This window comes from Myodes glareolus, chromosome 20, assembly GCF_982192425.1.
Source record: "Myodes glareolus chromosome 20, mMyoGla1.1, whole genome shotgun sequence".
Classification (NCBI taxonomy): Eukaryota; Metazoa; Chordata; class Mammalia; order Rodentia; family Cricetidae; genus Myodes; species Myodes glareolus.
This window is the reverse complement of record NC_142045.1, coordinates 29,079,540-29,093,860: the sequence shown is the minus strand read 5'-3', so window position 1 is coordinate 29,093,860 and position 14,321 is coordinate 29,079,540. Positions and strand designations below refer to the sequence as shown.

General features: G+C 37.8%; 1 protein-coding gene across 3 annotated transcripts in view; it reads right to left on the bottom strand.

The window, feature by feature from the left end:
• Nbea (neurobeachin) overlaps window positions 1-14,321 on the bottom strand; it is a 515,411-nt gene that overhangs the window by 238,265 nt on the left and 262,825 nt on the right. The window lies entirely within an intron of this gene.

Below are 14,321 nucleotides of genomic sequence, written 5' to 3'. Positions count from 1 at the left end.
TGTTTATGTATTGATATATATATTTACCATATTACAATGTATACTTGCACATTGTTTATACTTGGAGGTCATATTGTCCCCATTTATTACACAGTTGTTTACTATTTCAGTCTTTAAATTAGATAGATATTGAAAATAATATAGATCAATAGTCATCTAAGTTTGTCATTTATAATTAAACTAATCAGGTTCTTTAGATACATAAACATTATATTCAATATAGATAGATAATCTTCAACCTCTTCAAAGAGCTGTAGAAAATGGCCTTTAATCTAACTCAGAGTTCTGTGGTAGGGAGACACAATCGCTCCTGGCAACACTGATCTATTCCCGAGAAAATGTTGAGCACCAAAGACACTCCACCTGGAGCCTTTCTTCTTGGCAGAACTGGCCTTTGGGTAAAGAAATGCCCATACCTCAACTACTCACAGAGTTACAGAGTATCCGTAAAGGGATAAAACAGGACTGTCATATCCTGCCAAGACAGGATAAGATAGTTTTAAAAAGTTCCTTGCCTTTAAAAATGGTATGTCAGTTACGTTAGGCCTTAGCCAAAGTTGGTTGCTTCAACACTACAAACATGATTTTGGGTGTTTGCCCAGGTAGCCAGTTGTCTATATGATTTGTTACATGTTCTGGAAGTTTGATTACACTTCCTAATTACTCAGGTAACATTATTTCCCTTCTCAGATCTTTGATAGGATTAAAGATTATATAAACGTAGTTACTTTCTTTTCATGACATGGCCAAGTTATTTCTTATACAGGACTTAAACTAGTTAAAATAAAATATTTGTATTTATTATATATAATTATGTAGGTTTATACTTACTATATATAATTTCATAGTAGGCTTAGAACTCTCTTACTTAAACAAAAGGGGGAGGTGTTATGGGAATAACTTCCGCTGCCTCAACCAATAGTCGCTGAAATACGAGCCCACAGTGCAGCGGGGAGCGACTTCCGCTCCGTCAGCCAATAGCTGCTGAAATACCAGCCCACTGGGGCGTGGTATATTTCTCTTTTAAAAAGAGAAACATATCTGGATCAGGCCCTCTTGGTTCCGGCTCTTGGTTCCGGTGCTTGCTCCTGGCTCCTGCTCCCGGCTCCTGCGACTAGGCTCCCTTCCTGACGGTTTATGGTGTATGTAAGTTTTACCCCCCAAAATAAATAACCCCTTAAAACATAACTGGTGTGGGATTGATTCGCCGATAAACCTCAAGCTTTTCAAATGTATCAGGCAGTCAAATGCTACTTCCCACATCCCTGTTCTCCAGCTTCAGATTTTAACAGGCAGATCCTGTTGTGTGTTTCCACATGTGGCACGGGCCATAGAGTGTCCCCAGTATTCTCAGCCTCCCCGGCATGCTCTTATGTGGTGATAGTGTACTCAGCAATCTGCTTTCCTCAGAAGTTTCCTGCCTTAGAGATTCTGTGATTCTGACACATGGGCACTCTCTCAGTCTTCTGCTAACTTGGTCTTTCTTTGAGGCAGTTCTTTCCAGAATGGTGGCACTCTTCTGCAGCAATATTTTGACACTCCCACTTCTATTTTCTTGGTGGCATGCTCTGTAGCTTCCTGTGCTTTTGTCCTCTTTTATCTCTCTTAAATTATGTATTATCTTGCAGGGGGTACTGGGGCAGAGGGTGAATTCAAAGGGACGAGTAAATGAATGGGATTAAAATACATGATGTAAAAGACACATTGAATAGATAAAAAGAAAGTTAAAAAAAAAGAAACCAAAAATCAGTAAATCTAGGTAAGTTACTGCCAAGTTTAAACTCACACAGATTGTTGCAGATTCCTTATCTCATTAAATTTCTTTTCAGTATTTTTATTTTTTATGTATGTGTATGAGTGTTTGTCTGCATGCATGTTTGCATACTATGTGAATTCAGTGCCCTCAGAGGTCAAAAAAGGGAGTCCGATCCTCTGGAGCTGGAGTTGTATATGGCTGTCAGTTGCTACATGGGTGCTGGGAACCGAACTTGGATCCTCTGCAAGAATAGCCAATGTTTTAATGTTTTAATCACTGAGCCACATCTACAGCCCCATTACTTTAGTTTTTTTTGTGTGTGTATGTGTGCGCACGTGCACGCATGTGCGTTACTATATTTTGAATAACTTAAGATAATGAAATTATTCTTAATACAGAGTTACAAAACTGTTGTGCAAACAGTAGGATAAGTGAGTGCTCCTTTAGGACGTGCTAGTTAGGTGGAACCTTGGAATATTGGTTTAGAACAGCTGTTTTCAAGGTACATTCTACTAAAAGTAAAACAATAAAGGAAGAGCATCTATTAAAATCCTCTCTATACAACAAATGTTTTAGCAAACAAAATTCTGCTAAAAATAGGCCATGAAACCTTTTCCATTCTCTAAATCTTATTTTTTAAAAAGTTGATAGTTATTCAAGATTCTATGTCCTGTCAAGACAATGGTTAAAGAAATATTCATTATAACTACCCGTTTTGCTTTAATTCTCAGCTAAATAACCAAGACGTTTGTTGGGTTAATTTTTGTGAGTCCATTAGCAGACTGGATGCTAGTATCTAGGAGAAGGAGCTAATGGTAGGTCTAAGAAAGTCTGAGAGGAAACGGCACAGCGATTGTGAACTGTAACAATAAAAGTTCAAGATCAGAGACATGGCAGGGCTACAGAGGACGCTTGGTTTGTGTTATTCTATCCCACTTAACTTTTATATTAATAAGAGTGGGAAAACATGGGTCAATGGCATAAAAAGCAAAGTTGGAAAATATAAAAGCCAATAAGCATAACAGTACAACTAGCTACAATATAATACAAAAATATAAGAAAGACATGCATGTGGTTCCTTGGTGATGTTTCTGAGCTATTCTGTATTCCTATGATCACATGACTTCTTTCTGAAGGAAAGATGGTTGCTACTGTGTGTTGTAAACATGTAAATGAGTCTCAATAAATCTAATTTCTTATTGTTCAGTCTACCAGTACAAGTTTTAAGAACTAGACAAATCCTAGTTCTATGATGATTTAATCCTACCTAAAATATTTTTCTTTTGCAAAAGATGACACTGCTTTTACCTTTCCATTGATGACAAAGTAGTCAAACAGACTACAAAGCACATACCTATACATGTGTAGGTGGTGTTTGGCATAAAATATGCCACAGACAATGAGGCAATACTGACTCCACCATATTAGTAACACAGAAGATATCTGCTCTTGGGTGAGCTGTGTGTGAGGTACTCAATTTTACTCCACTTCTTTCAAACCCCATCTGGATATCACTTACATATATACTAACAATAAAACTGTACTGGTTGGTTTGTGTGTCAACTTGACACAAGCTAGAGTCATTAGAGGAAGGAGCTTCAGCTGAGAGCCAGCTCCTTGAGAGCCAACTGTAAGGTATTTTTCTCATTTAGTGACAATGGGAGAGGCCCTAGCCCACAGCGGGAAGTGTCATTTCCTGGACTATTGGTCCTGGGTTCTATAAAAAGGTGGGCTGAGCAAGCCATGGGAAGCAAATCAGTAAGCAGGTCCCCTCTATGGCCTCTGTATCAGTTACTGCCTCCGGGATCCTGCTCTGTTTGAGTTCCTGTCCTGACTTTTTTCAGTGATGAACAGAGTGTTGAATTGTAAGCCAAATAAACTCTTTCCTCCCCAACTTGCTCTTTGGTCATGGTGTTTCATTGCAGCAATAGAAACCCTAAGACAAAAAGCAAGTGAAATTTCCTGAGTTCTTATATGTGTCAGGAACATGGAGAACTGATTACAGACCACACCAATTGCCTTGCATAAATAGTTTGATCCCTACACCTCATTTGTTGTCTTATTAGAGGGACACAAACAGCTTTTTATTTACATAAGAAACAAGTGTTTGTTTGACTTTTTAGGATATCATCATTCCAGGTTAGCACTGAACAGCTTTCAGAGTGAAGAAAGATAAGAAAAGCAGAATCAAACTTCTGTTTTAACTCACCACGAGTTAGTTTTGTGTTGGTAAATACACTATAGGCAGGACACTGGGGTACAGTATGTGCCTGATTCAGTGTCAAGCAGGAGGGAAGGCCATATAAGTACAGGCTTTAGCTACATAGTTTTCACGTTATAAGTAATTAAGTGTAGATTAAAATTTGTGTATTATTTTATTTTAGTGTGTGTGTGTGTACATGTGCACATGCGTGTATACACAGACACACACACACACCCATTCACGCTTGAGCTGTTTGCTGGTGTTTGCATTTGGATTTCAGGGGATAAGTCTAGGGAGCTAGTTGTCTCCTTCCACAGTGTATTCTGAGAGTTGAATTCAAGTCAGCAGGCTTACACAGCCAGTTCTTTTACCTACTAAACCACCTTCCCCTAATTTCTTTCATAGAGATATAACTTGTATATAGTAAAAATAACTTATTTTAAATGTACCATTTGATAAAAAGGCAAATAAACTTATTCATATAAACTGCCACATGTAGCACCAGTTGCCCAGTTCCTATTTGTATAATTTTGTATTTCACTGTTTGTAACATAAGTGGGAAATATTTTCACTTGCTATTGTGGACTCCGTTTTGTTGCTGCAGTATTACTTGGTTATTACTCACTTTTTCATTGATATCTGATTATTTGCAATGTTGGCTGAAATGAATAAAACTTCTGTGAACATTCGCCCACACATTTGAACAGGAACTGTTCATTTTGTTGAAGCTATACCTAGACTTAGGATAAATGGGTCATAAAGGAAGTGTATGTTTGATCTGCTAAGATTCTAACTGAGTAAGCAGTTTTCCAGGTGGAGGGACATTCGGCATGCCTGACAGATGGCATATAACTCTATTGCACTTTTTCAATGTGGTTCAAAACTGAATTTCTCTAGTGAAAAAAGTTTTGTATATCTTTTCAAATGGTGGTTGATCGTTTATATATAAATTTCAATAGTATGTTTGAACTTTTTGCTCAATCCCAATTCTTTTTTATTTATCATCTTTTAATGATTACTCTAGTGAGGGTTTGACTGCATATTTTATAATACACAAAGGAAGTCCAATATCCTGCAGCCCAAGGAGTTCTGTTATTTATATCCACTAAGTCTGAAATTCTTGTTTCTTTCCTATTTCTGGCATCATTTTCTTGGGGAATGTTATCTTAAGGTGTGCAACTTTTGTTTATGCTGCATCTGTTTAACTCTGAACGCTGTAATTTTTTGCCTGTCGAAAACATGTGGTAAATAGCAAGGCAGGTGAGGCTGACAGACAGAGAATAAATAGAAGGAGAAATGAGGGGGAGGGAGAGAAATGAGAGAAAGAGGAGAGGAGGACATCAGGGGCCATACACCAAGCTATACAACAAGCCACGGAAAAAGAAGTAATGAAAGGTATACAGAAATAGAAAAACATGAGAGCCCAGAGGCAAAAGGTAGCCAGGATAATTTAAGAAAAGCTGGAAAGAAACAAGCCAAGTAAAAGCTGGGCATTCGTAACTAAGAATAACCCTCTGTGTGATTTCTTTGGAAGGTGAATGGTGGGCCCCTCGAAAAAGCCAAAAGAGCAAAATCAACAAAACACATTATGAACAATAAACTCAATTAAAGGATGTATACACAGTATTATTTTTCTATATAACTTAAAATCATATTTGAGTTAATGAATTATCAACTATATAATGCTCATTAATTTTATATACCCAAATTCCAAATTTTATAAACTGTGGCATCTTATGGCCATTTCCTTTTTGTTCTGTCACTATTTTATTTCACACACACACATATATATTTATGTATGCAAATACATACATATTATATTTATGTATGCAAATACATACATAAATATACACATACACACATCATCTTCCTCGTCTCCCCTTTTTCATGAAGGATCATACATCCTGACTTTCTTCATAAAATGCACTATTCAACAAATTATTGCCCTTTCAGCTTATGTAGTCATCTGTAAAACATGGAAAATTCTGTGTGTGAGAATTAACTATAGAAATGAATGTGAACAGCCTATGCAAAATGAGGTGTTGGTATACTTAACTAGCTCTACATTGTCCCTACAAGCCTTATGCCCATCGGACACCTCTGCTAGTAAAATGCCGTGACCCACATCAAAGAAATGCCTGAGCAGACTGAAGATGAGCATACACATCAGTGTCAGAGATGCACAAACCATGCAGGTTGAAAGGTTGGGAGCTTTCCATCTGGCTTGGCCAGTCAGGGGTTTGGATACCAGGAAGGGCAACGGAAGGAAGACTGCAGTTCTTACAGGTTGTATTTGTGTAAGTGGCACAGGGAACTGAGGACATGGACTTCCACAGAGACCAGAGACAAATTTTACAACCCACGGACTAGTCAAGTGTGACTCTTCATGCCTCCATCAGCACAGAACAATCCCTCATCAACCTTCCAAATCCAAGGGACAAAATGGCAAGGGGCTTGCACAGGACAGTGGTGCAGCTGAAGACCGGAGCCTGACTGCCTCACTGGCTTGTAAGATACAAAGCCGCCCACTCTCTCACTGATCTTTCTACTACTTTACACAGTACTACAGAGATCTGGCTTGTAGCCTTTATTTACCATTACAATATAACACTGCCAACTACAAACTTCACACTCAGGAACCTCTCAACTGAATTAGGGAACAACTTAGAATATTTAAAGCACATTTATGATTATGTCTTGGGCTGCAGTTGTAGCAGTCTTTTCAGGCTTGGCCTGCCAGAATTCTTAAAATCAAGCAGGGTAAACACTCAACCCAGTTAGAGTCTATCATAGTTCTTTTGCTCTTCCAAGGAAATGTTTAAGTCAGCTTGTCAATCTCCACAAAAACCAATATAAAGCAACATCATTATCAACAACATAAAATATCTTCCAAGGACTTTAGACCTGAGTTATCAGTTTAGAAAAATCCATGGGCAGAGCAGAGTTGTTCATTTATTGAATTTTTAGTTTTTATAAAATATATTGTAGTTTTTATTGTGTAATTTTTGTGTACATTAAGAGGATATTTCTAAGCATTTCACTTTACTTTCGATTTGATCATTTTATAAGCATGCTATCATAATATTATTTGAGTGATGATCTTGTACCCTATCTATTTTCCTGATTCATTTAGTAGTTCAAGTACCTTGTTTGGCCATCTTGGGATGGCCTCTTTAAATGAACTAGCTAAGACCTCTGGTCAAACGTCCAATGTAAGTGCTGAAAAGAGAAAAAGAATCTTCCCCTTGCTTGGGCTCAGCAGGAGAAATATGCAGTCTGTCTCCACTAGTCAAGGTGTTGACTGTGCTTCTGTACCCATCACTACATTCAGGAAGTTCAGTTGCAGTCCTAATTCAAGAATGAGCATCACGACTCCAAACTGGACTATATCTCTGAGAATGCTCACACACAGGTGTTGTCTTTTAGTCTGTGCATGTGCAGCCTCACGTAAAGGTTTTGAATGTCACACAAACTCTACATTTTTGACTAAAAGCTTTCTTGTAGAATTATTTTCACAGGTTTCTGGATATGCTATACAAGTCCATGTATCGATGATACACATGTTTATGATTGGCACCGATAGGAAGTTTCATTTTTTGAAAAGGATAGGCGATTCATAAAATGAGCTGGGAAGCACTTTGTATTTCTAGAATGTTTGAAGCATAAAATTGTTATTTTTATTCATTAAATATTTAGAAACTTTATTAACATCCATTCTGCTCTTTAATAAGAGAAGTTCACTGCTATTCTTTCATTATGCTACAAACAGAGAAGGACAGATAATGGTATAATTTATTGTATTGATGTCTTCTTTATAAATAATGCTTTTAAGAAAAAAATTGTAAAAGTTACACACACTTAAAAAAAATAGATAAATTTAATAAACCCCTATCATCACTAGCAGTAAGTAAATTACTAGTCAGCACTCAAGTCATGAAAACAGGCATGGATAACTAATATAAACCACAGAAACAACGATCCAATCTTGATCTTGTCTGCATTTGCTACTTATGAAGAGGAAGTAAACACCAGAGCCACTTATCTTTCTGTAATCTGTGTCTGTATGGTTCTGAGTCCTTTCCTAAAAGAAGTGGTCTGCAGTCCCAACTCATGACACCACTGGAGTTATAACATGATGATTTTGCACTTAGCAATATCCTGAGTAGGGAGGGGATCCTTGAATGGGTTAATTTTTCTTCAGGTTAAATCCAAATTTCTCAATTCTAAGTTAGTTGGTCAGAACAAATACATGCAAAAGCATTTCTTTCCATGCCCAAACTAAACAAGTAAGATGTACTCTTTAAATTTTCATTGAGGCTGTGTCTTTAATGCTGTGTGCATAACAGGTGCTGAGACTTTCAGGGCTGCCCGTGTATATGTTACGTTATATTAATAGTTCATAAACAATAAAACCTTTTTCTTAGTCTTTTCCCAGATGGAGTAAAGGATTGTTATAAAGAAGTAATGATGCCTTTTAAATAGCGTGTACAATTGAGGAAAATCACCTTTGTGCTCTCCGCGTACCAACACACGAACTACTCAATTTACAACTTGGTTATTCTATTTCCCTGGTACATGGAGGAAAGCTCAGAATCCTGGCATACAATGAGGATGGCTAAGACAGAACTACATTTACAATTTTTTTCTCTCGAAAGTTAAAAATATCTAAATATAAGTATATCTGGAGAAATATTTTAAATATTGTTAAAATAATAATTCAAATAAGATTGACGATCACTGTGACTTGAATATGTTTCCTGAAGTTCAAGAGCTTGAATCTAAGCCCCAATGTAACAGTGTTAAAAGTGGGGGCTTTAAGAGGTTAAGAGGTTTTCAGGACTGTGGCCTCATGATGGATTGATATTATTGGAAGAGTAATTTTGTTACAAAACTAAGAACATCCCTTCCCTTGCTGTCTCTCATCCAGTCTTTACGTTTTACTGTTGGGAGCATGTGGCAAAAAGATCCTATACAGATGCTGGAGCCTTGATCTTGGACTTCCCAGCACGAAGAACCATGGAACAATAATTTTTTTTGCTTATAAACAAGCCAGCGTCCAGTGTTCTGTTATAATAACATAAAGCAAATTAGCACAAGTAAATGTGAATTGCATTTCCATAATATGTGAAATTTAATTTTTATTCAATGGGACTTACTTTAGCTTTGAATAAATATACTTTGTCAACATTCTCCAAAATGTTCAAGTCAAAACCAGAACTACACAGTAATTTTATAAAGCACAAGACAATTTTTCTTCTTCAGATCCTTCAGAAGATATCTTCAGAAGATAAAATGAAAACTGGAATATTGTGAGCCCAGGTTATATCAGCATGGGACATAAACATTCTGCATTTTTACAGCAAATTCATTAATTGTATATGATATTCATTAATTATATCTGATATCCCACTCAAAAGAGTGATGGAACTTTATTTAGGGAAAAGATTAATTCATTTCAAAGGATTTCTCACATATTTTAAAAATGTCTTTCTTATATACCTCCCTTTCAATTCATATTTTAATAATTTAAATTCTAATTATTATTGCCAAGGTATTACAGGCAATTTTACATTCCATTAACCTTGCTTTGTTTTAATAATAAAGATTCTTGGTTAGATTCTTTTAAATGATCCAGAGTGTATTTCTGGCTGCCCTGGGTGTGCTTTAGCTCAGCTGCACATTCGTCAGCTAGTTTTTCCTGTTAATTATAGATGACTTAAACATGCTTTCTCAGGCTCTGATTGATGGACTGTATTCATGGGTGTAGCTGTTAAGAAGGATAAACATTTATAACAATTTCCACTTGGAGGTTTTTATTTCCATTTTTCCTAGCCAAATAAATGGACAGTCCAGCAATCAAGCGAGAGTTAGGATCAATGTTCCGTGTCCAGACAAATGAGGAAGCACATGTGAAGTACTGAGTTTGTATGTAGCACACAGTGAGTGAGTTTCACAACAGCAGATACACAGAGGGATGTGCTTTTACTCTAAGAACCAAATGGTCATGTTCATACTGGCCTTTGGGAACCAGTATTAACTGATGAAAGATGCCCTTCTGTATGTTGTGAATGTGTTTTATTATCACTGATTAATAAAGATGCTGATTTGGTCAATAGCTAGGCAGATCAGAGTCAGGCAGGAGATCCAAGCAGAGATACAAGGAGAAAAAGAGTAGAATCAGGGAGTTGCTAGTAGCCACCAGAGAAGAAAGAGCCATGAGTCTCATGGTAAAATATAAAATAATAGAAATGGGTTAATTTAAGTTGTAAGAACTAGTTAATAATAACTAAGCTAATAGGCCAAACAGTTTGTGATTAATATTAAGCCTCAGAGAGGTTATTTGGGAATGCGTGGGTGGAAAAAAGCCTCCAGTTAAAATTAACATTTTGAATCCACATAAGAAAAATATTTAAATTGAAAAATGATTCAAACTACAGATAGGAACCAGAGAACTCTGAGTATGTATGACACTTAACAACACAATGGAGCCTTTCATCCTACGTGTCTGTATTACTAGCAGCTCTTATAAATGTCACATGCATTATTTTCAACCTTCAAAAAAATAGGTGCTACCACATTTTAGACCATTCTCTACAATAATGCCAGGGTACGATTATGTCAAATATGTAGAGTAAAAGCACAGCCCAGTGGAAGGGCTAAGATGTAAACTTGGCATAAATAACATGTGTGTGCCATGTCTGACTAGGCACTGTGAAAACAGCCATAAGAAACACATGACCAGTGAGCAATTTCTAGCATGAAGCCAAGATGAGTAAGGCCCAAGGGGAAGGGGAAGGGCTGAGAAGGGGAAAAGAGTTAATTTACAGGCTCAGTGAAGAGAGAAGGGAGTGTGCTAAGCCTTCTTCCCACCTACCTTGGACTGCAGGGGAAAACACTAGATTGTAAATACAGACCCCACTATAGGCTTTTCCATGTCATCCCACAAGCTCTGAGGTTTCCTCAGTCACTTCTCTCCAGTTTTTTCAACACTAGTCATTTTAACAATATTCTCACTACTCTCATAAATACTTCTAATTTCTAATACACACTAAGGCACTATTTCAGGAAGCACACATGTGGTGGCCTACACATATCTAAAGCAGCAAATAAAGTCTAATTTTTAAGCAGAGAATTTTAGGATGGAGATCTATAGACTGGTGACAAAGAAGGTAACTGGAGATGGCATCATGAAGGTGGCTGACTGTTCATAGAAATGTCCATGACAGGGTAGTATCTAAGCTAACTCCAGGAGACACAGAGAGAGGCAAACACATGGAGATGTGGGGCAAAAGATGGGCCCCATGTACTGGAAGGTTCCCACTTACGTAAAACCCTTCCAGCTTGCTTTCTGCAGTGTTGGGGCCCACAGATGTGGGCCCTTGACTACAAGTTAGAGAGTTTGAGCTTATTTTTACTCTCTAAAAGTTGTTGACAATAGGTGTGGCTACAAACAAGAACTCCTGACCTAGGGTGTGGTTACTTGGTATCTTTGACATTAATATGGCCCACAGAGGAGGTGGATCCACAACACCCTGATCAAAGGTCAGATAATTCAAGGCTATTCCTGCTTCTTCATTTTAAAATAGGAGATTTGACATTGGGAGTGGCTGCCTACAGAATACTCGGTCTAAGGGGTATTCGCTGCATATCCTGCCCAAAGAATCAAATCTCAGGAAATCATGGCTTAATGTATCAAGACTTGAAACAAGTAACTGTTCTGGTTGTCCTTTATGTCTTGTTAAAGCAGTCTTGTGCCTTCTTCTTCCCCCCTCCTTTGTATTGGGTTATAAAACCATATGAAAAATAAATGTGGATGAATTCAGTATTCATTGAGTTGCCCTCCTGGTACTACCCTAGGTCTCTGTATTTCTTTCATATCTCCGTTCCTCCCACCTAACATTTCTAATCCACGTGTTTCTATCCTGGAACGTACAAACCCATCATGTCAAGACCATGAAAGAAGTCACCCCAACGTGTGGTTTATGACACTGAAGAGTCCAGAATCCAAGTACTTTGATACATTCTGAACCTCTGGAACTGGGCATTTCACAAGTTCAGTGTAACCCAAAGCAAAAGTACTTCTCATCAAACTATGCTCCTCCTGGACTGCTCCCCTTGAACCTCTATTACATGACATCCATTTATCAAAGCCATAAACCAGGCTGTTTTTGTTTTTTGTTTTTGTTCTTTGCTTTTTGTCTTCTCTCTTTCACCATAGTCTTTTTGACCTAATTTCCAAATGATACTTTCTAATATGCTCATTCTTCCATCCTCACAGCTAAATCACCCCTAAAAAGAGGCCTGAAACCTCACAGGGCAGTCAGGTTCCATGCTGAATCCCTTGAATCTGTGCATTACACTGCACACAATGCCTAATCTTCAGCAATGACTTCCCAGCACCCAGAACACCACAAGTTCTCTCATGACAGGATCCTGTGTTGCTGGAGTTTGTGGTAGTAGAGCCAGTAGCTGTGGGGTGACTGGAAAGACCTCCTCTGCAGCATACCTTGTTACAGCAAGCCTCCAGGCCTTTGCACTATATCACTGTCTACAAGTTATTGTTTGATTTTAAAGACATAGTCTTGTGTCTTTTAGACTTGCCTCACTGAATAGCTGAGCATCACTTTGAGTTTCTAATAATCCTCTGTGTACCTCTCAAGATGTGGTATCACAAGCATGTTCGACCATATGTTTATGTGCTATTAGGGTTCAAACAATAGGTTTCTGGAATACTAGGCAAGAAGTATCGACTGAACTCCATTTCTAGTCCTCTAGTCTAGAGCTTTATTCTCCCCTAGTCTGGATGTCTTTTAATTGTGTCTCAGGTCAAATTTAAGATGGCACTCTCTTCTCAGTGGCATGGTTCCTCCAGCCTTAAACATGTTGTCAAGATAAAAGTCATTTTAGAATAATGGCCATCTTGAAGCCTGTAGCTTCATGTACAATAGCATATATTCCCCTCATTCATGTAGTAAAGCTTGTATGGAGCAATGAGTTCTTGATGAGAGTTTCCGATTTAATTGTTTTAAAAAGTGATCAATATTTTATTTTCATTTCCTCTCAATAAACAGCAAACTCTAAACTACTACTGGAAAAGGAAACTCATAGAAGCTTTATATCTTTGATATTAGCAAATTTTCTAGTGCCATTCTTTTCTGACAATAATTATAATTTAATTAAATCATTAGAAATTCAGCTCCCTTAGCTCTTACAAGTATTATTGACAGTAAAATAATTGTTCTCATTTCTGATTCCCACAGAGTCCAAAAGAGGGCATCATTCCCTGTAACTGGTGCTGCGGGAGCTACTTTTGCTCCTTTAGCCAATAGCCTTTGAGATACCAGCCCACTGGGGTGTGGTATCTTTCACTTTAAAAGAGGGGCTGCAGCCCTCTGCTTGTGCTCTTGATTCGGATTCCACTTCTGGCTATCAGACGCTTTTCCTGGTCGTGCAGGAGGCTGTTGTCTTACGGGGATCAGTAAGTTTTTTCCCCTTTAAATAAATATCCCTTTTATTAATCATAATTCCAAACTGGTGTGGGATTGTTTTGTGATTCTTTAGGCTGAAGATAGATGCCCCAATGGTACAGAAGAACTCTGGGTGACTGGACAGGCAGTGAGATGTCTAGGTCATTTCTAGAGTTTTGGAAGTTACTTACTTCCTTGTTTACTTAGGTAGTATTATATCCTTCTGGAGTTTTTGATGGAGTTTAAGAATAGATAGATAGTTATAGTTTTCCTTAGTTATGATAAAAGATAAAATAGATATAAATATTGTAACAGTAATTCTTGCTTTATAACTGTTTTGTTATATGTAATTTTACTATGTTAAAGTTAAAGCCTTTTTTTATTTAAACAGAAAAAAGGGAAATGGTATAGGAGGGTCTTCTGTCTATGTGTTACTTTCATTGGTTAAATAAAGAAACTGCCTTGGCTTTTTGATAGGGCAGAATTTAGATAGGTGGAGTAGACCGAACAGAATGCTTGGAGAAATAAAGCAGAGTCAGGTAGACGCCATGGCTCTTCTCTCTGAGATGGACTCTGGTTAGACTCATGCCGGTAAGCCACAGTCAAGTGGCGATACAGATTATTAGAAGTGGGTTGAATCAATATGTGAGAGTTAGCTAATAAGAGGCAAGAAACATGGGCCAGTTAGCTAATAAGAGGCAAGAAACATGGGCTAGGCAGTGTTTAAATGAATACAATTTGTGTGTTGTTATTTCGGGGTATAAGCTAGCTAGCCAGGCGGCTGGGAGCCGGGCTGCAGGGAGCGGCCAGCTGCTCCTTTTACAACAAACTGGAGTTAAGGATGGTTGTGAACCATCATATGGGTGCTGGGAATTGAACCTGGGTCCTCTGGAAG